Here is a 22215-nt window from a genome sequence, read left to right on the forward strand (position 1 = left end):
AGCATTCAACATATTCCAAATGATGACAACTTTATGCCGAAATAGTGAAACTAGGTGGTCTAAATCTGCCAGTTTTTTCGTTATTTATGTAACACAAACATTTATAATAAAAACAAGATGTGATACAAATGTGAGTCAGTAAAGTTATTTTTGCGATACTATTTAAAGGCAACAGTAATTCTTAAAATATAAGAACAATTCTAACTTAGAACAGAGAGAATATGAGAAAGAATTCGAATTAGGCTTAACTGAGATTTAAAAATTGTTCCAAAAACTATAAAGTAAATTATTAAGGGGCAACAAGTGTGGTCATGGAAATTAAGGCTCAACTATTTCTTAATCAACGGAGGCAATGAGGTCAGCATTGAGCACAATTTACTTCCCAGATAAGCAGGTACCCATCTGACATTGCTGTGGCCTCAAGTCTTGACTGGGGATCGAATCCCAACTCTTCACAATGACAGCTCAGTGTTTTATCCACTGAACCATTGCGTTCTTAACATTTGGTCCCGCCATCGCAAAAACATGGTTCTCAGTATAGCACCGAAGTCAAGCATCACAGGCTGCGGTCAGTGTGCTGGTGGGTGACCACTTCAACCAGCCTGGGTAGTGACCGAGGGTGCACGGTATAGGACCTCATTAAACTGTTCAACCTGTTACTGTTCTGTAAAGTGCTCGAGTTCTCGCGCAGGTTTTCGGGCTACCTAAGCAGAGGAGTCATCTCCTCTGCAGAGAATCAAAATTGCAATGGCATGTCTACGAATCATCCTTAGGGCTGTTTCCCAGACCGTCGCCAAAAGCCCATTGTGCAGTTCTAGTGCGACGTAAATAAAGTACCTTAATATTTGTTGGAAACCATATTTATCTTTTATTATTCCGAGAAATATCATTACGATTAGTAAATAATAAAAAATTAATTTTGTGAGAAAAAATTTTATGTTTGTTAATTAATATATGTTCGCTCAAAACTTAAATTTTATCAGCAAAAAGCAGTATGTGCTACAATACTTACATTTTTTATAAACCTACTTAAAGAGTTCAGAAAACATTTTCTTCATTTTAAAAATGAGCCGTTTAATGTTTACCATATAGTGAAAAATGCTTTAATGTAATAATATCACCACTGTTCGCTTAAAAAAAATGTCTCAATTTTACCCTATATTTTAATTCCAATTTTCGAACTATTTCGATGTATTTATTTTGCAACCTCTACCTCATTCCACAAATGCATTTGAAGGTTTATCCTGTGAATCAGGGTTTCGAAAATGTTCAACAATTTGATTCTTATGTTCCGCGGTTTATCGTCACCAACAGATGTTTTTGATCAAAGAAATCTCTTTTTCACAGAAATTCTAGAGAAAAGTGAAGCAAATATTTCTTGACTCAGTAGACTGAGGTTGAAGTTATTTAACCTATAACTCAAATTAGAATAGCTTTCAAACAAAAACGAATTTTTGTCATTTCTAAGTAACATACAAAATTCTTTGTATAACATACACATTATCTTATATACAGGGTATCTGCTACATTTTAGATTTTCAAATCCATGACTTTCCATGACTAATTTTTCATGAAGAATTTTTCATGACTTAACGAAGTTACCATTTTTTCCGACAAAAACACAGCAATAAATTAAAAAAAATATTGTAATAAAATTAATTGACATGATAGGTAGAACCAAAACTGTTATACTCTGCATCTTCATATTTATAGATTTTAAATTTAAAAAACAGAGTAAAGAAAGAGCTGAAGCAATAAAATAGCTGGAGGGAAAAATACAAAATCAAAAATTTTTCTTCTCTTTTTTTCTGCAGAATTATATTCTAAAGATTATATTCTTGTTCATTGAAAAGAAATATTAGTGATTTTTCTGTTCCCATTTCCAAACATAAAAAAAAAAATTCGCCCAATGACTGGCTTACTTTAGGTAGAATTTTAAATTGATAAAATAAAAAAATAAATAATAAAAAAAGAAAGAATTTTGAAATCACAGAAGTTTAAAAGATAATTCCTTCCTCTAGAAATGATGTTCTTTCTCTCATTTTTTGAAAGATTACCATAATTTTTAAAGAACAGGATAAAAACATTTCATATTTTAGTAACATATGACTGCAGTGGGGATTTTGTTACAAATTCAGATATTCGGAACATCAGAACAATGTGAAATTGGGATGGGGATTCCATTCTAAAAATTAGATTTTTCAGCGACCTAAATCCATGACTTCCCATGATTGTTTCAAAAAAAATAGTTAAAATCATGACATTCATGACAAATTTTATTCAATACAGAAATCCATGACTTTCCAATTGTGCCCTGTATATATAAAAAATCTAAGAATGGTGTGGCAGTTTTCCATTGTTGTCAATGCATTCTCATTGTTAAGGTTGTCCTTGGTATCATTACAAATCACATGGTAGGATCCAGTTTTCCCATATTAATTTTCTTATTGGTTCGGCTGTCATCAGCACAAAATTGATATAAGCCATAAAGTTATCGTTTTCCTATAAATATTTTTGTTTCCCTAATTTAAAGGTTAAAAAAACCTGTACTGTTATCATAACGTTTTCGATTTTGTTTGATTTCTAAATGAAGAGTTTAGGAGGATTGTTTTTTATTATTATTATTGTTAGAATAATGCAAATCGAAGTTACATATTAAGATAAAGTTATTTCTGATCTTATTAACCATTTTACAATTATTTATTTTCACATTAATATACTATTATGAATTATGGTTAAAGAGATTCGTTAAATGATTTAAAACTTAACTTCAAGCATAAAGTGACGAATGCAAGAATTGTACTTAAAATAAATCCGTCCGTTTGGTAAGCAGAAATATTAAATTATAGTTGCACCAAATCTGATATAAAAATATACTTTGAATGTTATTTTAAAATATGATTACTTAGAAAAGGGATTTATGTTCACTTACAGATCTTAATAGTATCATTATTGGAGTATTTGGACGTGGGAAGTTGAAGTGTTCTTTTTTATACATATATTTTCAGTTGAATAATTTCAACTGTTTTATACCAAGAAACAGAAATTATTGCGAATCAATAATCGAGCTTGGCGAGCGTCAGTGAAAAGGGGGCCCTAGTAATAGGAAAAAAAAATTATACTTTTTTGAAAGTGAAATAAGTGCTGTCTCGCTATGTAAATATCAATATAATTTAAAGCACACTAATCATACAAATGCTATTTATACGATGAGTTTTTCTTAAAAATAATTTCATAAATCAACTTATTTTAAAATTTATTATAGGAAATTTTTGAAAAGGAAAACGAAATGTATTCTGATATTTATTTAAAAAGGGTAAAAAGGCCTAGGATTGTTAAAGGACTTTATTAGTCATAAAGAAATATAAATAACTATTCCATATATAATTAATTGACTGTACTATTACTTCATAATTGACAATATTACTTATGAAAAGGCATAAGTTATTAGATTAAAATAAAGCATGTATAACTATTTTAATTATTAAACAGGGTAAAAAGTATTATAAAAAGTATTATTGAATATATCAGTTACGAATAGGCAAAAATGACTAAAAACAATTATAAAATAACATAATATCTTACCTAAATTTCAAAATGGCACAAATGATAATTCTAGACATAAAAAAAACATAAAAGATATTAGCTTTTAAATAGCATAAATGGTAGGTTAGTTTTTGAAAAGCATATACTGAGAAAAAAAAGTATGGTCAAATCTACCAGAATATGGTACGATTTATCGTGCTACTGGCTCTACGAGAACACCAAAAATCTCGATAATTTTTATCGATGTGCCTTGGTAATGATAATGGTAAAAATATGGTTTTATAATATGTGATAAAATTTGGTAATTTTATCAATATGAAATTAAAAGAATTATTTGGTTAAATTTACTTTTCAGTTTTGTATTTTTTCTAAATCTGTAAAATTCATATTTTACAAATTAATCATTTTATGACATTAAAAAAGATAACATATAAATGTTCAAATTTCTTTTTTTCTTGTTTTTTTTGTATCCTAGAAGAATTGCACTCTAAAAATATTTCTTCTACTTCATATCATAATATCTTTACATCAAACCATGCAAATAGTTGCATAGAGAAAAAAATTCTAATAATGTTACAGCGCTGAATGCAATGATATTTACCAAACCAAACCAAAATATACGGTATTTAAAGCGTTTATTTGGTAATTTTTCCGTTCATATAGTAACGATTTAAAGAAAATTCTAGTTTTCGGATTTCTCATTACTATACATTTTGTAAAAAATACGTAACTGAAAAGTAAATTTAACAGAATAAATGGTTTTTATGGCGTGCTCTAAAGTATCATGATAAAATTACTTAGTTTTACTGCGTTTACAGAATTTTATCACTCATTATAATACTATATTTCACTTTTAATTTTACCAAAATCATTATCAAAGCGCTTCTACAAAAGTTACCGAGCTCTTAGTGGCGTTCCCGTACAGCCACGATAAATTTTGCCACATTCTGGTTGTTTTGACCATGCATTTTTTTTCTCAGTGTAATAATAAGGTGTTAAATTTAAAACCACTTCTACTCTGCAGAAATTTCGAACAGAATCTTTATTCGAAGTAAGCCGATACTATATTTTTTGTCAACCATGTCGCCAATATGTTAACAACTAAATAAATTAAACATAGATTTACCTAGAATGCCATAGTACTAATAAAGTAAACATGCAAATGAAAAATAATTCTAAATCTAAATCAAAAGAATTTTTTACCCATTGGCAAAATAAGTCTTGGTTTGGATTTGATGGCGTCCACACTTTTCAGCTGTGTTTAAGAGTAATAGTAAACTGTGCGCATGCGTCGTCATTGCATGCGCTGCTATGGCGACCGCTGAAGTTTTTCTTTTTCTTTTCACTAGCAGGCATTTTTAATGTATTTTACATCATAATAATTTAAAATATTTTTATATTCTTTTTATTATTAACGTATAATGACTGTTAATGACTGTATAATGTTTTATTATTAACGTATGTTTGACGGTGGTTTTAATATAAATATGAATGTTGAAGAATGTTGTTTTTTACAGTAATATTTACTGAAACATCACTGAATCACCGTAATTAAATAAGTATTACTGTAAAAATTATGGTTTAAAATTTAACTGAAAAAATGGATTTTAAGCTAAAATGGGTTTTATGGTTGCTGCCACTGAAGATACCAGTACTTTTTAGCGTAATTTGATCTGAATTTTTTTTAACAGTGAAAAACTTATAAAAGTTAGAGCGTTCTATTTTTTTCTTGAGTTTTGCTTATGGTGAAAATAATAAGAATATCAAATTACACTTTTTTCGAAAACAAAAAAAAAATATTTGTATTGTGAAATAAGATTTTGGACATAGACAAAATACAAAATAAATAAAAAACATATACTCAGTGCTTTATTCTAATCAAAATCTCAAATACTTTAAATGAAATACTCGTTAAATAGTAAACTATAATACATTAAAAAAATGAAACATATTTATCAAGCATTTCGTCGCTAAAGACTAAGGTATGCGTCCCATATTCGCTGTTTATATTCAATATTATAAATCAATAATATATAATTTTACATTAAACAAATGAGAACACTGTATTTCAGTAGACCACGCCCATCCACTACCGATTTAGTGAGTTGATTTAGCTGACCAAGTTGCCACACTCTTAATAAAAACATGACAGACAATCAAGGCTGGGAAAATTACACTTTCTCGCGTATATGTGTCCTTGTTTGCGTGCTAAAATAGCCATGCCATGTCATAGACCATTATCATTGAAAAAGTACCAGGATAATTGGGTTACCTAAGTTTCAAGAATTAGTTAATGAACTGCCCAGTGTATCGTTAAATTAGAGGAAAAAGTGAATGAACAGCAGTCTTTATGATCAAAAAGGATCTTGAATAGTTAAGACCGATGAATATTAAAAGGAATAAAATGGTTAGAGCGTAAGAAATAGAACGTCTGAAATAAGATAAAAGTACTAAGTAGAATTATGAATACTAAATCTTGACTAAATCTGATTAAAATTCATGACATAAAAATTCTTGATTTCTTTTAAAAATGCAAAAAACAGCTTCCACCAGCCATCAAAAATTACCTTAAAATACAGTCCCTGACCAACTTATTAGACGCACTATAAGATTCTATGTAAAATCTTAATTATTAGGTGTTTATTTTTAACGTATTGCATTACTGTTTTTAACCAATTGGATAGAGGAACGTAAGCAAGTGCAAACCGGTTTCACTCACGTAAAAACAATAAAGCTGTATAGTATCAACTTATAGTTAAGATTTTACATAGAATCTAATAGTGCGTTTAATAATTAGGCCAGGAACTGTATATAGAATTTTGTTCCTTCGAATTTCGTTTGAATTTGCATTGATTCAGAAGACAAGTTTTCACTTCCGAAAAGGATAGAAGCGTGTTTAAGAACACATGTCGAGGGTAACGGACGAAAATAGTCAAACCTAAACTGAAGGGGTTAAAAGCGTCTGAAGTTGCTCGACTCTCTGTGGATGTAGCAGATGGTTTTTCTCAAGAGCTTTCTTCATATTTCTAATCTGGTGTGGCGATAAGGGAACATCTGCTACACTTAGTCTTTATTCTTCACCCTCTCATGTAATGGAATAAAAAAAAATTTCTTTTTTTCTTTACCGGAAATTATTCTCTGGACTTCATTTTCTTCCAATTTGGTGTGGGCGCCTAATATTGATATCCCAAATAATTATGTAACACTCTTTTGAGGGTGTTGCACTCTTTTTTTTCAGCAATGGAAACTTAAATAATCGAGCTTTTTTTTGTTGGCAGAAACCCAGTATTATAGCGAAAAGTTTATTAGCAGTGGTGTGTATACTAACCGAAAAAATACTACTTATTGGTTTGAAAATATTTATTATAAAGACTGAAATATTTACAATATTGGGAATTTATTTTTCGTGCCTGCGTGTTGTTAATTTGAATAAAATAGATATTTATTATAAATAATATTTACTGTAATATTTATTATAAATAATATTTATTATAAATAGTATTTATTATGAATAGTATTTATTAGAAATAATATTTATTATAATATTTATTATAAATAGTATTTATTATAAATAATATTTATTATAAATAATATTTATTATAAATAATATTTATTATAATATTTATTGTAAATAATATTTATTATAATATTTCTTTTAAATAATATTTATTATAATATTTACTGTAAATAATATTTATTATAATATTTATTGTAAATAATATTTATTATAATATTTCTTTTAAATAATATTTATTATAATATTTACTGTAAATAATATTTATTATAATATTTATTGTAAATAATATTTATTATAATATTTCTTTTAAATAATATTTATTATAATATTTACTGTAAATAATATTTATTATAATATTTATTGTAAATAATATTTATTATAATATTTCTTTTAAATAATATTTATTATAATATTTACTGTAAATAATATTTATTATAATATTTATTGTAAATAATATTTATTATAATATTTCTTTTAAATAATATTTATTATAATATTTACTGTAAATAATATTTATTATAATATTTATTGTAAATAATATTTATTATAATATTTCTTTTAAATAATATTTATTATAATTTTTATTGTAAATAATATTTATTATAATATTTCTTATAAATATTATTTATTATCAATAATATTTATTACAATATTTATAATAAATAATAATTATTATAAAGAGTAAAATATTTAATATTGTGAATTTTTTCTTCGTGTATGCGTGTTTTTAATTTGAATAAAATAGATTGTATTATGGTTTTCTAAAAATAAAAAAAAAAGAACTGTTATAAACATTGGGAATTATTATCAGAGAAAAGAAATCTTTTATTTTTGAATTAAGTTATATTGTTTTTGAATTTATTGAATTGTTCTTTTGGTCTGTTCAACATAATGTTATGGAAAAAAATATATATATTTGTTTAAATTTTTGCAATTTTTTTCTTTGGCATTTTACATAAGTAATTTCATATAAAAAGCCAGAGTCGTGGTGGCTCAGGGAATGGAGAGTTCGTCTTCAAATGAGGTGAACGTCTTCTAATGAATGTATTGGAAAACCAACATGTGCACCATTTTATTGCCGGAAGTGAACTATTTATTATTGAGTTGTGACAGTCGTAACGATGGAACAACGGCAAAACCGTGTGTTTTTTTTCTCACTAAATAATTATTATTATTTTTTAATAAAATTTAAGCTCTGTTCAAATGTTATTTGAATTTAAGCTTCACAAGACTACAAAAAAATTATTCAGCATATTATTAGAAGTCGAGACCTGCTTTTTTAGAACTTATGATTATAGTTTAAATGGAGAGTCTGAAAGCTTAGATAATATTAATATTTATGACTTTTTATACTATGATCAGACATTTCAACCTAACGAAACTACATTGATATGTATATAATTATTTTTGTCACAGTGCTCATTAGAAAGTAACTTTTGATCTAATATTCGGATTTTCACACACTAACACTCAAATTGAATGTGGTTCGGGGTTCTTACCTTAAATATGCTAATAAATTGGGGCAGACAATAGTTTAAATTATGAAATCAGATTTAACAACCCAAGTTCAAGGATAAATTTAAAACACATTACTTGTTTGAATATTAATTTATTAAATTGGAAGCCAATGCTTTAACATAGTTCTTTGACTTTTAAATACGTGTTTTTAAGGTATTAAATACCATAAATTCTTGAACAAATTGCATATCTTTTCTAATGCAACTCTTTTTTAATTACTTTTTTTTTGGTACAGAGTGCACGAAGGAGTCAAACTGATTGACTGATTTCAAAATTAAAAAATTAAGAAAATTTTTCTAAAATTGACTCGTTAACTAAACTGATTAGAAATTTTTAACCATTTTAATCTTAAAATAGAAGTTGTGATCGCGTCTTATTACGATCACTGGTTACCCATTGTTCAAATGCTTTTTCTTTCCGGATTGACTGCGTTAAGCAATTCAAATCATGGGGGTTGCAAAAACTGTCTCCATTGATGTTTGTCGTCGGATTGATTTTTCATATCCTTTCTCTGTACGTGTCACAAAATACTTTTCCTTCATCAGCATTCATATTTATATTAAAATCACCGTCAAGCCAGTCATTATACGTTAATAATAAAAAGAATATAAACATACTTTAAACTAGGCGGCTTCGCCCCCTTCTCGCTGGCGCTCGCCAACCCCAGGAACTGCTTTCGCAGTTCATTTCGGATTGCTTCACAATTCGATACTCGCTTTGCTCGCTCATTGGATACGTTCTTAACGTCTAGCTTTTGTATACTTTTTTGAACACTGAAGTTCCGAAAACTTTTCACTGTAGAAAATTCTGAACCTGTGCATTTCAATATTAATTTGATATCAATATATTTGATATCAATATATTTCAATATATTGGAGCAGCGTCGCCCACGTCACACAACCGCAACCCGTTGTTAGCAGGTACTATAATGTCACATTTTGATTATAGTCTTATGTATTTTTTCCAAGAACTTTGTACAGCATGCAGTGCCATCTGCTGGCAGATGAATTTCAAAATTCGTGAAACCTTTTGTTTTTATTATCCTTTAATTCCGAAATTTTTAATTCCGAAATTAGTCAGTCTTCTGATGGTCTTCCAGTTGGAAGCTTCCCAAGTCATAGTTCTTGATGGTCCCATCAAATTATTTTGATGGTTTCAGTGCGATTGTCCAACATCATTCGATGATCACCATCATTTTCCCTTTAGCGTTCATGGTATGTCAACAAACTTCCATCATTCCATTATGGAAAATGCTACTTTAATACTATGATGGTTAACCCTTAAGAGAAGTTTAATTCTCACGGACCAACAATCCATGATGATCCGTGGATTTCATGTTTGCCCATCCTAAATCAGTTCTACAATGGAATGTTGGTGGTTCATGATAGTTCCAACATTTGATTTCTAAGTAAACTATGATGGAAATTTCTGATGGTTTAACAAATTATCAAAACAAGTTGATGTTGGACCATCATAAATCAGGTTCCTACATTGGGGTGATTGTTGGTTCCTATCAAAAATATTCACGATGGAATTATTGATGGTTACCATCAAGATAATGTTGGTCCATCAATGGAATACCATCAAAAATTTTGACTTAGGTTCACGCATTTAATTAAACATTTGTTTATTATAAGTTATAGATTTGAAAAAAGAGTAAACTAAAGTCGAATGGAGTGCCTGCCTAAATTTCTATTTTCCTTCAACATATGACTTATGTTATTATACTCGAAAAACGATTTTAGTGTTTTCTTTTTGTATCAAGTAAATATCCGGAAATTGAAAACATATCATATTTTAGTTTACTTTTATTCGAAAACAGACGTTAGCCTTTGAAATGACTCTCATATTTTTTTCGTCTATAAAGAATGAATGTAAACAAGAAAACAATATTTTTTGTTACTACAATACATTTATTATGGTATCACTGAACGGTAGAACTTTTAACGAAATGTTTTTCACCTCTCTTTAAATCATATTTTAATACCTACACGCATATTATAATATTTTAATACCTACATATTTTATTGATAACAATGATACATTTTTATAAAAAAAGATGGACACTTTAAGATACTTTAAAAAGCTTTATTAAAAAATTTATTTTAGTTAAATCCTTACCAAACTCAATTCGGAATACCTTTCCAACGGAATGCCCAACTCAAAAATTATGAGAATTTCTTGAGTAAAATCCTTAATGACGCATTTCAAAAAATTAATATCTTTATATAAATTGAAATCATTGATATTTTCACAACATGAAATTCTAAATAAATTATATGCAGCATAAATTTAAATTAATAACCTTGTATAAATTTGCTTTTATGTCTAAACACATTTATTACTATACCAGAAAAAATACTTAATAATGAAAGAGATGTCAAGTATAAGTTCTAGTTCTAATATTTTTAAATAAAATATACAAGAATTTTTATATATAAATGTGATCGAAGATTTCTTGAAACTTCTGAACCTTGGATTTCCGAAAATTTCCCAGACGTGGTTAGCGAAAAATCCGGAAATCCGGACTTTTACCGGAGCACAATCATCTCTGCTTTTAAACATTCCTGATTCAATTGAAATTTATCCTTGCTTAATGTTCCGCTAAATGTTGACTTTTGTAAAAAATATGCTAAAAAATGTAAAAAATTTCCCAATTTGAATCCCTATTAAATGCTAGAGATGAAACGGGCTCAGTCAGAGCCCGAGCTAAGCCTGAAAAAAGGTTTGGGGCTCATGATAGAATTTCACATCCTATTCTAGATTTTTTTCCCTTCGTTTTACGAAAATGTTTTAATGACTAATTTCTTTATTTAATCATCAAAGTGAGATCACGAAATTTGGTCTTTATCCGACGTATATCTCGAGCTATGAAGAATGACTATGAAGAGGAACACTAATTCTTTGCTATATTGACTTGCAGGAAAATTGTATTTCAAATAATAAAACGAACCCTCGAGGACATTTTAGCCCCAGATCAACTGACACCAATAGAAACCAACAATAGAACATGTCATCGTTATTTTTATACTGATCAACTTTTAGCTTCTTCTGCATTTCGAACTTTTATCTACTTGTGCTGTTGTAGTTAATTTAGGTCGCACTAGAGCTGCACGATGGGCTATTGGCGACGTTCTGGGAAACACCCCTGAGGATGATCCGAAGACATGCCATCACAATTTCAATCCTCTGCAGAGAGGATGGTACCCCCGCTTCGGTAACCAGACGACCTGCACGCGAAGTCGAGCACTTTACGGTAGAACAGTTTAACGAGGACCCATACCGCACACCCTCTGTCTCTACGCAGACTGATCCAAGTGGTCACTCACCCGCACACTGCCCGTAGCCAGTGATGCTTGACTTCGGTGATCTCCTGGAAACCGTGTCTTAACGATTAGTCTACTGCGCGACTTATCTATCTACTTGTGATTTTAGACTTCGTCGAAATTCTTATTCAAATTTTTCCTCTTAGATATTTACACTTAGGACTTTTAGCTCTCATTGATTTTTAGTTTAGTGATTGTATTTTCATCTCTAATTTTCTTATGAGTATCACCATTTTAATTCTTGGCACCGACGCTTTTATCTGGCATTGATTTTAAAACATGTTTTTAAGTACCTTTTTTAGTTAATTCACTTTTAACTGATCACCACCACTGTCCTTTTGCAAAATTTTACTGTATTTTTAGTTTTTTAGCTTATAAATTTAATGTAATAATTTAACTTTTTATCTCCGTATATCCACCAGGAAGTGGTTCTATCCATCATATCGTATATCTTGAGCTAAGGAGGACTTCTGAGTAATCTGAGATCTCGAGTTCGGATTGAAATTCTTCGGGTTAGGGGAATTTCCGAGGGAAAGAAAATTTCCGAGAAATCAAAAAAATTCTCACATTTAATTTTAAAACTTACATATTTATTTTTCAAGAAATATTTGACCAGTTTCATTCGAACTTTGTATTTTAAAATAGCACAGTTTATCCTTCAATTTAAAATTTTTTTGACGATAATTAAATAATAACCAATTATTAAAAATGTAAATATAATGTTACATAAGAAAGTCAATCATAATAATCAATTATAAACAAGACAGCTCATAAATATCAATCGTAATCAGCAATAGCAGTCGTAACAGGAAGATATATATTTTTAATTGAAATCAAAACAATATATGAAGCACAATTGCGTCAAAACCGTTATTCTGACTAAACTAATATGACCCCATTTTTACATTGCAGCTATTTTTGAGACTCAAAAATCAGAACTTGTTAATAAAAGGTATTATTTAGGGAAGTAAGTTTTTTGCTTGATTTTGTATCTTGATTAATGGTTAACACTTAAAAATTAGCATATTTGAAGTAAGTCTTTGAATTATTAAGATTGATTTTTAGTAGACAAAACTCAGATTATTACAAAAAAAGAGTTATTCTGGTTGATTTCGTTTATTTGGTTTACTATGTTGTGTTGCTTACTATGATATCTAGGGAACTGATATTTCATGGTTCTTTCGCTTTTTTCAAGTGTAAAACCAGAAGAATACACGTTTAAAACTATATTATTTGATGTTAAAACAGTTTTAATTATTTCTTTTTTTTTTCGTGTATAAAGTTATTTTAAAATTCTGTATTTAGAATGCGTTATTGAATTACATATCTTTGACACATAAAATTTATAGTTATTATACACTTTAAATCATCTTTTCGACAAATGTATACTTTAAAATATTTTCTAACTTTAATTCTAACTATTATCTGAATCTGCTTTTTAAAAGTAATTTTTTTAGAATAAAATAAGTAATTCCTCACTGTATAAAATTTTTTACTCAAAATGCCTTATCCCTTAAATAAAATCTATTCAATGAATAGTCCATTTCATGTTTATAACATCTTTGGACCCATTCAATGTAAAAAAAATAATGTTTCATGAAATTTCCTAATGGTTTCCATTTACTTTCTAAAAATCAAGAACCTCTGGTTATTTTTAAAGTAAAGTAGGGAATTTGCTAAATTGTCCGTTTTAACCCAGTAGAGGTTAAAGGACGTTTTTTACGGAAGACTTACAAGATAGGGTGGTACGTTGAAAATTCCAGCTAAACTACTTCTTAGAATCTTCAGTTTTCGAATAAAAGCACTCAATTTTTGCTGTCTCCGAATTCCTGCTAAGAAGCCAAAAGATCTCAAAATTTCTACAAGGAAAACATCTTCTAACTTATTGTATTTTGAATCTCCGTTTCTCAGATAAATCCTATCATAATGATGTTCTTTCCCAAAAATTTTAAAATTATTTTTCCGTTGAATCAAGTTGTCGTTCGTGAAAGTGCGAAGCCTTTCCATAAAATCGCTAAAAAGCATTCTTTCCAAGCTACAATCTTGAAAGAATTCTGAAAAAAAACGGAGTGAACAAATAAATGTAAGAATTCCTAACTTTTGTCTGGAGCTGTAATTGATGAATCCTTATAAATTGTCTCAAATCCTGTTGCCATAGAAACCAATGAAGGCACTAACGTTATATTTGTATCTTTAGAATTCTGCGGAGTCTAAACTTTGTTCATAGGAACAACATTTTTGTTTTCTCTCTTTCAGTTTTAAAATTAATTATTTTTTTTTTCAATGCAACATATTTTCCAAGAAGTTGCTTTATAAACTAATTATTTTAAAATAAAACAAACAAAACTATGATTTTTATTTTTTTAAGTTGAAACAGGGATAAGAAATATTTCTAACTGAAACATTCCATTCTATTAAAAAGGATTTTTTTTTTGTTCAAAATTCAAAAAAAATTTTTTTTATTCCTAACAGTTTAAAATACTGATTATCGCCATATTCAGGATTACTTCAGTATTTTTTATTATAAAAAACTTTCCAATTTTAAAGCTTGTTCTTTCGAGACTAATTCTTCTTTTTGCTTCTATTTCTTCTTCTTTTTTTTCTTCTCTATTTCCCTTCTTCACTTCCCTTCTTTTTTTCCCTCTTCTTCATCTGCTTCCTCTCTTTTCTACTTTTTTGCTTCCTCTTTTTTTTTCTTCTTTTTCGTATACGTCTTACTTTCCTCTTTTTATTTCATTTTTCTATGCCTCAATTTTTTTTCTTCATCTTGTTCTCTCAATTTCTCCTCATCTTTTTAAACTACTACTTCTTTTTTTTTCTTTCCTCCTTCGTCTTTTTATTTTCGACTATTATTTTTCCTCCTTTCCTTTCAACTTCTTCTTTTTCTCCTATATGCTTCTTTTTTCTCTTCTTCATCTACTTCTACCAGCACTACAGTCATGTGCCGGTCTTATCATCAATGTCCAAATTCTTGATGGTCCCATCAAAATATTTTGATGGTTTATGTACGTTTCAGCGCGATTCATGATGGTCCAACATCATTTGATGATCACCATCATCCAGCATTTTCCATCACGTGTTCATGGTTTTTGATATGCCAACGAACTTCCATCACTCCATGGTGGAAAATGTTACTTTAATACTATGATGGTTAACCATCAAGAGATTCTCATGGACCAACAATCCATGATGATCCGTGACTGTTCAAATGATGGTTCAAATGATGGTTCCATGATGGTTTCATGGGAAATTCTGGTTGGTTCTTAGGAATATACCATCAAAATAATTTGGTTATGTTGAATCATCAGTCCGAATTCCCACATGGGATGATGACTGTTCGTTCCAACATTTGATTTCTAAGATACCAATCCATGATGGTTAAACATGAAAAAACCATCAAAACAAGTTGCTATGTTGGACCATCATAAATCAGTCCGAATTCCTACATTGAGGTGATGGTTAGGGGAGAATGGGGTCAATTGTAACATTTTTTACTTAACTATTTTTAACTAACAAAAAATCCAACATATTATTAGAATTAATTGACAGAAGAGTCAAGTAGACTATCTTCTACTAGAAAAAAAAATAAATACCTTATTTTAAATGTTATTATATTAGTTATTAACAATTTTTGACAGTCGTGCACTTGTTACAATTGTCCCCACTTACGGGGTCAATTGTAACAGTTCATAAATTCAACTAAAACATAGTTAATTATACATATTATCATAGTTGTGATATATTTTTTTATTGATCAAAATAGTAGTGATATTTTAGGAGTAAAAATAATAATGAGCAGAGACCTAAAGGGTTAAACTTTTAACTTTAAGGGGTTAAAAATTTTAATTTATGCTGTGAAAGGTGACAAATAAAATAATGCACATGCAACATAATATAAATGCTATAGGAAACTATTGGTGGTTCTTAAAGAGTTAAGTAATGGTTTGTAAACATAAGATTATTTATTTTCAGCTGTTACAATCGTCCCTTTACTTATTGTTACAATTGTCCCCAAGACGCCATTTCAGCTTCATTTGTTAAAAACAATGCTAGTTAATTAGCAAAACTAATCTTTTTTTTTATTGAAATGTTAATTAAGGTGTCCACTTACATATTCGGTTACTAATTTTTATTTGTTTAAACAAAATTACTTTGTTACAATATAATATTCTAATACCAAAAAAAGTACTTACGTAGCGTGAAAATATCTTTTGTGATGTAACTCTTTCAAAAGTACATAAAAATGGTTGCCAGCAGGGGTGTACATGTAGATTTATTAAATACACCTTGTGCGCCACCTAGGAACCACATCTAGAACCCGACACTCGAAATTTTTGCTCTGTTACAATTGTACCCTGTTACAATTGACCCCGCTCTCCCCTACTTATGTTGGGTACCATCAAAAAATATAATGCTTCATGACGCAGTTATTTATGGTTACCATCAAGATTATGTTGGTCCTTCAATGGAAAACCGTCAAAAAGTTCGACTTTGGCAAGCTTTATGTGTCAAGCAGCTTCTTTCACCCCTATCTATCCGACGCTCTACATCTAATCACATCTATACTGCTCAGTCAGTTTTCCACAACACTAAAGAAGACGCTATATCGCAAGAGAAACTTTTCATCGCAAATTCTTTTTCGTTTCTCATGAGTAATTTAAAATTAATAGTATGGAAAAGTGAACCCAAACAAACCTAAAATTAAGCCCTGAAGTTTCAAGTGTTCAAAAGAACTTTTCAAAATAGCGAAATGGAAACAAATTATAAGAAGATAACTTAGGATTACGAAATAGAAAAGTTCTCTTTTAATAATTTGTTTGCATTTTGATATTTTCAATTTTTTTTTCTGCAATTGAAACCTTATGACTTACTCTAGGTTTGTGAGAATAAACTTTTTTACACACTTTAAATTTTAATTTAATTATGGAGGTAAAATATAAATTGCAATTAAAAGTTTCTCTCGTTGTACCCTCTTAACCATCTAGTATGTGTGTTTAGCAGTCTCTTTCCCTCATGGCATGACAGAACTATTGTTGTCATACATGTATATGTGACCAAACCACCCCATTTGCTGTTTTGTAACTACCGTAACCTTATTTTGTTCTCGTAATTTGTTGTAAAACTCGAAGTTGTGCTTGTTATTTATCATGCTTTATTTTCCTTAACAGCAACAGAAATTCTCAGGATTTTTTGTTTACAAATATGTAATATCTATTTAAAGATTAATTTCTAGATAGCAAGCGGAAAACGTTTGGAGTAACGTTAACGTAAACGTTAAAAGAAGTTCTTTTCAGGATTTTTTGTTTGCAAATAAGTAATATCTTTTTAGAGATTAACTTCTAGATAGCGAACGATAAATTAATTTTCCTTTTCATTTGATTAGCATTAAAAGGTTGTCAAATTAATTTTTTTTTTTAAACTTGGTCGAATAGAAATATTAGTAAGCCAAGATTATTTCTTTAGAAATTGATTAACGACATGCAAAATGTTTTACAAAAAAAATCTTATTTTTTAACTTTTGCTTTAAACCTTGTTTTTACCCGTTTTTTATTCCAGCTTTGTCAAATGCATCATTTTGTTTGTGTTGAAAAGTTAAGGATCAGGCCAACCTTCACTTTTAAAGTGTTAAAGAAAGTATATAAAAGCCTACAGAAACAAACCTTGTTTCAGTAATGGTCATAAAATCTAAAATAACATAACCTCAATCTCGATGTAAAATGGTTATTTATGCAAGCTTAATGCAAACCTCAAAACGCGTAAACTAGCGTAGTTAAATCTAACATAGTTTTGAACTTGCATGGTTTATTTGTGGTTGGGTCGGTTGGTTCTAATGCGACTTGCCACACGGCCAAGCCTGCTTGGTGAAACCGAGCAAATTTAAGGCAGAGTGTGTGATTCTTGTTTTTTCAGTGGCGCCATCTATGGCCTGTACCCCTAGAGGTATTGATTTGTATGGGATTATGGAGGACTTTGCGACTCGACAGAATTTTAGCGTGCATCAGTCACCAACTACATGGGGAGTCTTCGGCGATAGGGGGTTCGAACCCACGAAATCTCGGACATGGGCCCAGCGTCCTACCGACCAGGCTATCCAGCCTGGTTTATTTGTTAATTATTTAAACACCTTGTTATGCTTTGTGATGAAGGTTGTTGCTGATATTAAAATCTACCTTATACCTACCTATTTGGGATTGATAGCCGTAAAATTGCCGTGTTGATTTCAAAAAAAAAATATTTTTTCAATCAGTTCTACTTACGTAAATTCAGTTAGCTTATGTAAATTCAGATTAGACCAATTACATGATTGGTAAAGCTACTCAAAAGTTTTATTTTATTTGTAGCGTTGGTTTTTTTGTTATTCTTGCTTATTGCGATAACTTTATTAATCCCAGATAGCAAAATATGGTATATTTTAACTCGGTAAAAACCTTTGAATGTAAATCTGAAAAGGTTTGTTATGCGGTTTACGTGTCAACCTTCTAGCCTTAAAAGGAGATAATCTGCTCTATTCTACGCATATTACTCTAATCCAAAACCTTTGAAATCAGGCTTTTATATAAAGACCTTAAATCGTGGTTGACTTAAGGTTTTTAATCGTGAAAAAAATCCTTTCATAAAGATAGTCTGAAGGTGAAAATAATCTTAAATCTATGTAATTATAAGGTTTCTTTTCACAAAGTCTTGTATGCTCAGCTAAAATTCACCTTGTCGCGAAATGTTAATCGACAATGCAATTTGATCCTATATTGCTAGTGTGACGTCAGCTGATACGTCATTGTGGACCCCTAAGTGACAATACTTTTTAAAAAAGAAATAATTTTTAATCCTTTTAGGATAAAAAGTTTGAAACTGCAATATTTTTGCTTTATTGAAAAAAAGGTTTTCAGTACAAACATTTTCGTGAGAATAAAAAGAAACAAGGTTAGAAGATTTCTGGGAATGTTGCTGATTTCAAATTGAAAAGCAATTATCTCTATGAAATAAACTTTTAGAGACTCAACTATTACAATGGGCGAGTTTCGTAACACGGAGTCGGTGAAGCACTCTCCGAATCGTTTTATATTGGCTAAAATCTTGGCCGTTCTTAAACTTTAAAAAATTCATGCAGTTTCGATCTTAGACAGGATAATGGAGTTAATCTTCCTCAAATTAAAGATACATCGAGAAACAGGGAATCGGATGGATGCAATTTTCACCAGAAATGAGCGAATTACAACTGGATATGTACTAATTTAGTAAAATGACTGAAAATTGAGAATCGAATATAATTATTTTTTAAGATCTTTTCTGTTTTAGTTCGTATTTTCCAAGGCTGAAGTTTGATCGCAACTGTCTGTATACAAAGCTTGCTCATTACCTAAATTTAAATTTCACATTTCAACTGGCATTGCGGGCGCTTTCAAAGTAACCAATCGCTTGCGTTACATAACATATTAAATTACGACATTAATCTAGTTGCTTTCATAACAAAAAGTAAGAGTAATAATACAGGGTAATTAAAAAAAGAATATAGCAATTACGAAAGGCATAACTATTTAATGAAAAATAATTTCTCGATAAAATTTACACAGAAGGTAGATTGCAAATACTTAGATCGAATGGATCGAATTCCGCACTCGGCTCACATCGACCATAGTGCTGACGTAAAATATCCTCAGTGGTAGACGGATCACGTGTTCAAGTCCCCTTGCCGTCAGGCTAACCTGGGGAGGCTTTCCTCTCCATGTAACGCAAATGCGGGTTAGTTGCATCTGAAAGTCCTCCACGAAGGCAAATTTCTCCCAATACTTGATTCAAGAGTTCCCTTGTCTTCTGGATAGGGTTCAAAATTATAAGAATACGGAGTTGAACATTGATGGTCGTAAATACAAAAATTGGGTCTGCTGTTCAACGACGGTTATAAAATATAAAAAAAATACTTGATCCAGGAGTTCCCTTGTCTTCTGGATGTTGTTCAAAATTGCAAGATTACGTGGTTGAACATTGGATAGTCGTAAACAGTAAATTGGATCGGCTGTTCAACGATTGTTATAAAATAAAATATTACCCCCTTTTGAATTTTTTTAGTTGTTTATCATTTTGATTTCCGTCATTTTTTTAAATAAAATAATAATAAGCTGTAATAAAAAGTATGATTTTATGTGTAAACAATTTTGCGTTTGCCTGTTTTTGGATAACTCATTTTAAATTCTACTTTATAATGTGCATTACTTCATTTTTAATTAAAAATCATACTTATAAATATTTGAGTTTCTCACATAGATTAAGAAGTGTATTAGCCTTTCTTTAAGTACCTGTATATAAAGGAAATTTAAGTACGCTATAAACGAAGTACCAATTTCACAGCTGTTCACTATAAGCGGATAAAATACGTTTTGTTAAACAGCACCAGAGGTGGAACCTTTAAAAACAGTTGCAACAGCAGAGTGTTCATTATTTGTCAGTTTCACTAAAGCGGGGTCAAACTATATTCATTAACAAATCTATTTGTAATTCTGAGAAAACCACAGTATTTCTATCTTGTAAATTCAGCCGAATTTTCAAAAAATTGAATCTCCGAATATTTTATTAAGGGAGAAAGCAAACATTGTTTTCAGATTTCAAATCAACAACTTCAATATATTTGGAGTCTTTTTAAAATAATTCGGTACCAAATGGTGCAATGAATGCGTTAATAAGCAAAACTTAAAACGCATTTGTTTCTAAACGTATTTCCCAAATTGCCAATTGTTTACGCCAAAGCACAGTGGCAGTGAATATTTTAACGAAATTAGTTGAAACATAGCAATTCAGCGCAAAAGTAAACTAAGTTCGCTCTTCAGTTGGAAGAAACATCAGTGGAAATGAAACTTTTAATTACGACAACTGCTTATTTCAACGCAGTTAATTCAAAAGCGTTGAAATGTAGCAAGTTACTTCGTTCAAATTTAAATTGTGTTCTAAAATATTCTAATAGATCTTGAATGATGCTTGCGTTTTTATTTGTATAGTAACTTATATTTAATGCTAAAAGTTAAGTTTCTAGTTTATAATATTGACTTTTTTCAAACATTTTTCATGAGAAAAAAAACGTACCAACAAGCGTGAATACAAAAATATTAATAGAACAAAGTATACCTGCATAATTTTTTTTTATCGACTTCATTAAATTAAAATGACCTTATAAAAGGGAACGTTTGGAATAATGAGAATTTTAAGTTTTTTTTTTAAATTTATGTGATAATTTAAGGATATAAATAAGGATAAGATAATAAACAAGGTTATTAATATATATAGCACCATGGAGATGTAATATTTCTGTGAGCCAATTTAAGTGGTGATAATGGAAGATCAGGTGAGGTTGGAGTTTGTATTGGTATACTGGTCCAATTGAAGATTGTGATGAAAACAGAAGGTATGATGAATATAACACTTGAAAATGAAAACCGGATTATAACTAATATAAATCTTTTTATTTACAAAACTCGAGATACAAAAATTAAATATTCTCCAAAGGAATTTTAGTTTAATAAATTTTGCATAATAATATCAATAAGGACAGGCCATGGGAGACAAATCCCCCACGACCTTCCTAATCAAAAGCCAAATTAAAAAGTACGTGCAATTTGTTCCCAACGGAAACAGAAGCATGGATAGGAGATCCAAAATTGGCGATTTATGAAATTATAACATAGCCAAAACAAAGCCTACCAGCATATCAATATTGGGTTTACAAGAATACATTGGCGATCACGAGTCGCCAACAAATTTATGAGAATTATTACAACCATGCAACTGAGACATTTTTGAGGTTAGAAATTTAGAATAAAAAGTTATTAATAGATTTTTGTTTTCGATTAGAGGCGACAGTGAATTAATAAGTCCGCATTAGTAATGAAATAAAAAGCATCCGTTACAAGAGAAGAATAAATATTTTATGTTCCTTTTAAAAGATAAAGTTTTTGATTTATTTTAAATGCAATTCGATTAATAAAAATAAGTTTAAGTAATCAAAGATATTTAAAAGGATAGGAAATAAATATGCAATGCCAATTGTGGCATCACAAGCACAATAAAGACGAAAAGGATAAAAAGAAAGAAAATTAATAAGTTTTATTTACGGCGCATAAGCTGCAAGTATATAAAACTCATAAAATAAGTTACTTATATAGAGAGAAAACATGGAAAAAGAAGAAGAGATATATGTATATATATATATATATATATGACTACTCGCTTCATAGTTTTTGTTTTATTCTGTTTTTTCTTTTATTTTATTTTCTCTGTTTTTACGTGTTATTTTTCTTTTTGTGTTCTATTTTATTTGTT

At 29.4% G+C, this 22215-nt stretch overlaps 2 protein-coding genes across 3 annotated transcripts in view; one reads left to right on the forward strand and one right to left on the reverse strand.

Moving 5' to 3' along the window:
• Nucleotides 1-22215, reverse strand: part of LOC107454882 (5-methylcytosine rRNA methyltransferase l(2)10685) — a 199268-nt gene that overhangs the window by 68899 nt on the left and 108154 nt on the right. The window contains exon 3 of one of the 2 annotated variants that reach the window (XM_071184172.1): nt 3586-3615. The exons of the other annotated variant lie outside the window; for it this stretch is intronic. The gene's annotated coding sequence lies outside the window, so the exon portion shown is untranslated. The remainder of the gene's footprint in view (nt 1-3585; nt 3616-22215) is intronic. 2 annotated transcript variants of the gene reach the window in all.
• LOC107454881 (calcium-permeable channel component Mid1) overlaps nt 1-22215 on the forward strand; it is a 159393-nt gene that overhangs the window by 14682 nt on the left and 122496 nt on the right. The window lies entirely within an intron of this gene.

Source organism: Parasteatoda tepidariorum, chromosome 8 (genome assembly GCF_043381705.1).
Source record: "Parasteatoda tepidariorum isolate YZ-2023 chromosome 8, CAS_Ptep_4.0, whole genome shotgun sequence".
Taxonomy (NCBI): Eukaryota; Metazoa; Arthropoda; class Arachnida; order Araneae; family Theridiidae; genus Parasteatoda; species Parasteatoda tepidariorum.